Here is an 8,645-nt window from a genome sequence, read left to right as displayed (position 1 = left end):
CACCAAGGGTCTGTTATCTGTGACTTAATAAAAGTATACATCAGGGAAGTAATACCATAATTATGATATGTAATATTTATATCACTCTAAACTCTATATGTAGCTCTTTGTGATTAGACTTCCTGGAACCTACTCATTTGTTTTAATGATTATTATTCTTCTGTAAATTTCATCCAATATAATTCTGCATTATATAGTCTTTAGTCTGTCTTATTTTTTCTTAGCATATACCTTTTAAAAATCCAATAGATTGTTATGTCTATCACTAATTCAATCATTTTGTTGTTGATTAAAATTCCATGTCATGAACATATCTCATTTTGGTAGCCATTTGATAGATTGTTGTATTGTCTCCGGTGTCAAGAATGGTGATTGATCTATCAATCTATAACTAACCTATTATTTGAACAGTGTTTTATGTATCTTGGAAGAATACAAGAGTGTTACCCTTCCCCAAAGTCAAATGCTAATTTCACCTGAATGGTGAGACCACAGCTGGGAGGGGTCTGTGGTGGTAATTAAGGGTTGCCAGGGGGGAGAGGAGAGGATACAGGGCTAGGATGGATACAGTGGAGCAGCAGAGAGGCTGTTTAGCTTAGAGGCCATGTGAAAAAAAGCATATGATGATTAGGGCCTTTTCATAAAGCTGGATGTCTCCTGAAACTTCATCTGACTGCTGTGGATCATTCTTCACCATAACCTTGGCTGATGGGGTTGGCTGAAGGGGCTAAAGGTGCCAGGCTGAGTCAAGAAAGGCCTCATCACCATCCACCCACACTAGGACTCATTAATTAATAATAAATGCAACACAAGAGTAGGTCAGGGATCAAGGCTCATTTATCACTTATTGCAATAACACAGCTAAAGTCTCAACTCTGTGTATTTAGAGTTTCTATTCTCCCACATAGACAATAAAAGAGCCAGGTAAAAAGGGATATTCAACTTAGGGAACTCAAAACTCTTATAATAGGTTTGATCTTTGATTCACGTAGTTTTTTTGTTATCTTTTCTTTAAATAAAAAACTACATATTCTAAAATTGCTCTTTAAAGAGACTGAAAAAATAAGACAGGCATTATCTCCTTTTGTAAGGCATGCAGAATCATAAGAGACTTATGGAGTTTGACTCAATATCTTGATTTTGGCTATCATGAATCAAACTGTTTTGAACATTAGCATACATATTTTGTGTGGAAATATGTTTTCATTTATCTTGGGTACGGACCCAAGAGTGGAATGTAAATACCTAGGGCCAAATGGCAAGTGTGCGTTTGACATTTAAAATAATACCAGAATGTTTCTCAGAGAGGTTATATCATAACTTTTTCATTCCCACCAGCAAGATCTGCACATTTTATTGCTCTATTTCCTATCCAAATTCTGATCCTAAAATTTGGCTATTCTTGAGTATGGGTAATGAATAATAGTGAGCTTTGTGATTTTTATGTATGTTTTTCTAGTGAGGCTGCATATTTTCAGCTACTTCAATCTACTTCTATTTTTAATTAAATCATTTTATTAAAATTGTGGGTTGTTCATATTATTAAACTTTAAGGGTTTTTATATACTCTGAGCATATGCTCTTTATTGAATAATATAGGAAGAAAATTCTCCATGGAGCTCTAGCATTTCTTTAGAGTAAGTAAAAGTGGCAATGATAGCTTCTTGCAGACACATTTTAGAGATGTTTGTATACCACAAAACCTTTGACTGTTGAGATAACTTCTCCCATTGGGAAGAGGAAAAACTTGTTCTCTAAGATGAAAAAATATGTTTGGACTTCACAAAGATTCGACTTCCAAAGTTTGGATTTAATGATTCATGTGTAAATCACAAGTGCAGCTTATACCACAGCTCCATATAGTACTGTAGGGAATAATATATCCTATTATCCCTTTAGGTATATTTTCGTTTTTTTGTTTTTTCAAGTAATGAAACCATTTGTGTGTGACACGGGAGTCTCATCTCCTCTGCAGAATCCATGAAACGGGCAGGTTCACATATCAGTTTGCTAGTAGTATAAAATCTTAAATTTTCACAATATTTTAAAACGACACTGAAGAAACATAACTGCTAGAACCACAAAGAAAGACTTCATAAACTCCATTCCCTGAGTTGCACAGCCACCAAGATCTCTAGAAACAGAGGTCTGATTTTACCATCCAAGACAAAGCAGAAGTCTTCCACACACCACGAAAGCAGCAAGGGGAGAGTAAATGATCATGCAAGGAGTCTAGAGTTAATCCCATGACAGTATACTTCAGGGGTGGAGAAACCCTGTATCTCCTAGGTCAAGGGAATTCCCTCTACAATATCCCCAGTAGTTACTGTGCCTTTGCAGGGGGATAAACAAAAGGAAAAAAAAAAGCACAAAACAATCATTTTTCCACATGTCTATTTATCGATTGATCGATTTTTTTGACATCTTTATTTTGGTGTGGAGATTACGGTTGATATCTCCAATATTATTTTATTTTATTTTGTCTTGTCTTTCTCTTTCTTGTTGCACTCGAGCATGATTTGATTTCAGAACTGAGACTATTGTGTGGTGCCTGTCTTTATTGCTGTAGTGCTCACCGGTTATTTAATTCGATATTTTTTTCTGTATTATTGTGGTATTTCAATTACCTTTTTCACATCCTCTCTCAAAGTGAGGTTGGAAGCCTCTAGAGGGACTCTGTCCATTTTCAGCATATTTGACTTTTGACTTCTTTTTTTTTCTTTTCTCTTCCTCTTATTTTGTACCCCATTCTATTGCTTTTCTTGCCTTCAAACAAAACCACATACCTCGATTTTTCTAGCTCTGGCTCTTAAATAGAAGGGGAAACAAGGGAGGGTTCCAGGACCAAACAGATATGTGATCACTAATAGTAAGCCAGACAAAGAGGGGTCCACCTACTCTAGCAGCCTAGGGGGTGATGGTGGGGTATATGGATTGTAGAAAGGAAACTGGAATGGGGGGAGGACATAGTTGGTGATGGGTATTCCCCTGATTCAATGTTAATATGTACCAAAATACTACTGTGAAAGATATGTAAGCCATTATGGAAAAAATGTGTTTTTAACCAGAAACTATTTTTGACTTACATGTATTATTATTATATAAATTATATTATATGTTATGTCACTATATTATGTTAATTTACCTCATTATGTTAATCAATTTTGTCTCTTGAATAAATTCTTACAATAAAAATGTGTCTGGCAAAAAAATCTTCACAATATTTTATAGACACATATTTCAGAATTTTCTCTTCATCTGCAGCTTACTTCATTTTTTTTAGTATAACTTTGAATAACAAAATAATAAAATTCTGACAATTCAAATTTTTTTCCATTCTAGTTCTTGTTGTATCCTATAAATATAACACTTTGCTTAACCTAAGGGCACAAATAATTTTAATTTTTCTTCATTTATTTTTTAAATTTTTATGCTTTTAAGCATGTGGCTACAAATTGTTCATGGCTGGGTTCCAGTCATAGAATGTACATCACCTTTCACCAGTTCACCTTTCCTGTCACCAATGTTCCCTATTTCCCTCCCCTTCACCCTCTGCCTGTCCCTGTGGAAGGCTTTTTTTTTTTTTATAATAATTTTTATTGCAACCAAAAAGTGAGTAACAAATCTTTCCCAGTAACATTCAAGGTATATAATGACAATGAATCAGGGCCATTCTATTGTCTCTGACAATAGACATTAGACAATTAGACAAAAAGACTATATATGTCTTTAATTTTTCTTATATCCCACAAATCAGTGAAAGTATTCTATGTCTATATTCTCTGACTCATTTCACTCAGCATAATAATCTCCATGTCCATCCATGTGTAAGCAAATTTCAAGACTTCATTTTTCCTAACATTTACATAGTATTTCATTATATAAATGTTTCACAATTTATTTAGCCATTCATCTGTTGTTGGGCACCTGATCGTTTCCAGATGCTAGCTATTTTAAATAGTAAATAGGACTGTAGAGGGCATTTTGTGTTGTGTTTCTTTGGTCTTAGGGCATATCCCTAGAAGTGATATTGCTGGATCATATGGGAGTTCAATTGCTAGCTTTTTGAGGAATGTCCATATTGTTTTTCAAAAAGGCTGGTTCAGTCTACATTCCCACTAGCAGTGAATGAAAGTCCCATTGTCCCTATAAACATGCCAGAATTGGTTCTTGTTCTTTGTGGTGTATGCTAGTCTCTGTGATATGAGATGATATCTCATTGTTGTTTTGGTTAGCATCTTCCCTGATGATTAGTGATGTGGAGCATTTTTTCCAGGTGCTTTTTGGCCATCTGTATTTCTTCTTTGAGGAATTGTCTGCTCATTTATTTCCCCCATTTTTTTTTTGATGGGGTTAGACTTTTCTTCTGACAAGGTTTAGTTGGTGCCTTGTATATCTTAAATGATAACCCCTTTTCAGATGGGTATTGGATGAATAGTTCCTCTCATTCTGTAAGTAGCCTTTGTCTCCTAGTCACTGTTTCCTTGGAAGTGCAGAAGCTTCTCAGTTTAATGTAGTCCCATTTGTTTATCTTTTTGTCCACTTGCTTAGACAGTAGTCTTTCATTGTTGACATTGACTTCAATGTCCTGGAGTGTTCTGACATCGTTTTTCTCTCTGTACTTTGTTATTTTATGTCTGAAATTAAGGTTTTTAGCCTACTTTAATTAGATCTCCTAGCATGGTGTTAAAGAGAGGTCTCAGTTAATTTTTTTGCACGCAGTTGACCAGTTTCACCAGCGTCAGTTGTTGAAGAGGTTTTCCTTGCTCCATTTTTGATTTTTTTTCTCCTTTATCAAAAATTAATATCAACCTGTAGCCCATCTCTGAATATTGAATATTGAAGTATAATACATTGATTATAGGATTTGTCTTTATTTCTAACTACTGCTTTATAATACAGTTTAAGGTTAGGGAGAGTGAAGCCTCCCACTTTCTTTTTCTCGAGAATTGCTTTAGCTATTCATGGGCATTTATTGTTCCAAATGAGTTTCAGGAGTGTTAGATTCACTTCTTTGAGGAATTGTATTAAATTAGTTTTAGGAAGTATTGCCAGTTTAATGATGTTAATCTTCCCAATACCTTAGCATTTGCATTTCCTCATGTCCTCTTTTATTTCTTGCAGGGCTGTACATGTTTTCTCTTTTATTTCCAGGACTCCAATCCCTTTGCTTCCCTTGTCTTCTACTGGGAGCCTCTAAACCGGCAGGTGAGTGAGTGGTTTTGGGGTATGCTGGATACAGCGAGGCCTGATTGAGGGCAAGTCCAGTGAGATCTCTGCTGTGACCTCTCAGGTGGCTCCCAGTGGGGGGGGCAGGGGAGCAGAGAGGAGTGAGGGGGTTAGGAACAGGTGGCAAGGGATGCCATCTGAGGGGCTGTCCTTGTGCAGGTGCGTGTGGAGGGCTCCGTGAAGAAGCTTCCTGAGGAGGAAGCCAGGGGCTACTTCCACTCCCGCCCCAAGAGCAGCCAGATTGGGGCTGTGGTCAGTCAGCAGAGTTCTGTGATCCCAGACCGGGAGGTAAGTGGGACTCCTTTGGCCTTGAATGGTCCTTGAATGGGGTTCAGGGTGTTTTGGGGGGATAGCCTTCTCTCCCTGCAGTGGTGGGATGTGGGCTGAGCAAATGGGCCACCTATGCTGTGGAGGGCAGACACCAGTGCCTCAGTCAGTGCCCAGTGAAGGGTTTTTGTCCAGTAGTGACAGGATTGGGCTCTTTTTCTATTTCCTTTCCCTGGACAGTACCTGAGGAAGAAAAATGAGGAACTGGAGCAGCTCTACCAGGAACAAGAAGTGCCAAAGCCGAGTTACTGGTGAGTGACCCCAATGGTCATAGGATCCCAGATCAGTGTTTTGTATTCTTTTATTTCTTGAAAGCAGTGTTTTGTATTTTTCTTAATATTTTTTACATATTTAAATTTCACTCCAAGGTCTTTGATTTTTTTTGAGGTCCTGTTGTGAGTGGTATTATTTTTAATACCTTGCTCTTCTAGTTCATTATCTGTATATAGAAAATCAATGAATTTTCAGGTATCAACTTTGTAGCCTGCCACTTTATAAGTCTATTGTTTTTAGAAGCATTTTTTTTGGTAGAGTCTAAGATTTTCTATATACAGTATCACGTTATCTGTAAACAGCAAGAGTTTGACTTTTTTCTTTCCTATCTGGATGCCCTTGATGTCTTTTTCTTGCCTAATTTCTAACAAGTATTTCCAGTACTATAATGTATAGAAGTGGTGAGAAGGGGCAATCTTGCCTTGCATCAGATCTTAGAGAAAATGCTTTTAAGTTTTTCCTCACTGAGTATAATGTTTGCATGGGTTTGTGAAAAATGGTTTTTTACAAAATTGAGGAAAATTTCCTTCAATTCCCAGCTTATTGAGAGTTTTTTTTTTCATGAAAAATTGCTGTATCTTGTCAAATGCTTTCTCAGCATCTATTAATTGTCACGTCACGCAGCTAAGATGTCTCCATTATAGGGGAAGCCAGCCCACCAGAGAGCTGCTATTCTCCCAAGAAATATTTTAGCCAGCAGGCCCATTGGTGGATTTAATCATACCCCGTTTGTGGATTACTGGCTATATTTCTGAAATACATGACGTAGGGATGTCATTAAATATCTCTTTTCTTATCATTTGGCTTTGTCTCCCTTGCAAAACTACAGGCCAAGATTCGGCCTCAGTCAATGTGTGCTCAGGGAAATTTTCAGTACCAAAAGCCACTAAGTTCCCCACTGGCAAAATATATTTGCATTCAAAGATGAGTCCAGCCAGCTACCTGCAACCTGTTTTCCTGGGGTTCAGCTTCTAGGTGGTAAATAACAGTTGCTGTCTTTCTTGCCTTTTACTATTCAGCTGGCTGCAAAATTGCAGCAAAACAAGTTTCTTTTCACCTCCTTCTCATGCTAGCTTGGGATTCTTTTCACCTGTATAGGCTAGTTTTTTTGATATGCATATTGGTACCATTGTGTTGTTTCTCCTAAGGTTCCCTGCTTTTTCTCAACTCAGATATGCCTTGTATACCAGAAAAGTGCTTATATGTAACCAGCTTGAAAAGTAAAATTGTCTCACGTCTATTGAAGACGCGGGTCCCCATACAATTTATTTTGTGTAGTCTCATTATTTCATATTCGTCCATTTGTGTGCCCACTTTCCTTTTGTGAAGGATTTCATCCCCACTAGAAGATGCTGAGACGCAAGATGCCTGCAGCAATTAATATGATCATATTTTTATTTCATAGACGTGGCATATTATATTGATTATTTTGCATATGTTAAACCATCCTTGTATCCCTAGAATAAATCCTACTTGGTCACGGTGTATAACCTTCTTGATGAGTTGTCAGATTCTATTTGCTACTATTTTGTTGAGGATTTTTGCATCTTAGTTTATCAAGGCTATGGGCTTATAATTCTTTTTTGTGTGGTTCTTGTCTGATTTTGGTATCAGGGTGATCTTTGCCTCATAGAAACTATTTGGCAGTGTTTCTGTTTCTTCAATCTCCTGGAAATGCTTTAAATGGGTTGACATTAGATCTTTATTAAAGGTTTGATAAATAAATGAACAGTGATAGGTCTGTTTAGGTGTTCCCGTTGACATTTGTTCAGCTTTGGAAGGTTATAGAAGAGGTATATCTATTATTTCTGGTTTTCTTGTTTTGTGGCATAAATATTTTAAAAATAATCTCTGATTATTATTCAAATTCCTACTACTCTCTGTAGTGATATCCCCTTTCACTTTGATTCTGTTCTTTATGTTTCTCTCTTTACCTTTCTTTGTGAGTCTTGTTAATGAATTATCAATCTTGTTTTTTTTAATCCAATTCTTAATTTTATTGATCCTTTGGATTAGTTTTGCATATCCAGTTCATTAATTTCTGCTCTAAGTTTTATTATTTCCTTCTTCCTGTTTACTTTCTGCTCAGTTTGTTGCTCATTTTACTCTTTTTTAGTTTGCAGAGACGGTAACAGGCTTATCATTCTTGGGAGATAGGGGTCTCTCTGGTTTAGTGCCAGTAGTAAATAATAAATTATTAGTTCTGGGAAGGCCTTTAGATCGAGAACTCATCACCACTGGGAAGGCACTCTTCCCCTCTTGTGGAATGTGTGCAGCAGAATATCTAGGGAGCCTGGCACGTACAGTCCAGAGTAAGAAATGCAGGTAGATAGACCAGAGCAACATGAAGTCATTCAGAACAGGAGCCATGTTCACCGATTTTCCAGTAAAAGGCAGAACAAATTCACTCCAGCTCGAGGAGGCTGTCATGGTGAAAATCCACCAAAGGGTCAAGTCACAATTAGTACTCACCATCGTTGAGGTCTTCTTCAGGATTCAAGTCAATCCAAGGGCGCCAGTTGTTGTCTTAATATAAATTAAAGAGTCCTAGAGGTGATAGGGGGATGGTTAGGCCTTTCTGGGCTCTACCCGGCTCCAGCAGCCCCTATATCCTGGCCGGTTTGAAGGTTGCAGGGTGAGGGCGTAGAGATTCACAAAGCAGTCAGATGAAGTTCTAGGAGTCAGCCAGCTTTATTTCATGGTCCTAACCACCATGTACACTTTCTTGCATGGTCTCTATACTAAGCCTTTTCCTAGCAGCTACTTCTCTACTCCTTCTGGGCACTCTCGGCCAGTCTCCCTTTCAGCTGCTTTTT

At 37.4% G+C, this 8,645-nt stretch overlaps 1 long non-coding RNA gene across 1 annotated transcript; it reads left to right on the top strand.

Moving 5' to 3' along the window:
- The first annotated feature begins 5,151 nt into the window (after positions 1 to 5,151).
- Positions 5,152 to 5,808, top strand: LOC126026156 (uncharacterized). Its single transcript, XR_007501579.1, has 3 exons — positions 5,152 to 5,208; positions 5,389 to 5,517; positions 5,737 to 5,808. It is a non-coding gene; the product is annotated as an uncharacterized LOC126026156 (long non-coding RNA).
- The last annotated feature ends 2,837 nt before the right edge of the window (positions 5,809 to 8,645 follow it).

Source organism: Suncus etruscus, chromosome 13 (assembly GCF_024139225.1).
Source record: "Suncus etruscus isolate mSunEtr1 chromosome 13, mSunEtr1.pri.cur, whole genome shotgun sequence".
NCBI lineage: Eukaryota > Metazoa > Chordata > Mammalia > Eulipotyphla > Soricidae > Suncus > Suncus etruscus.
Note: the sequence above shows the minus strand (reverse complement) of the source record. Positions and strands in the feature narration are given on the sequence as shown.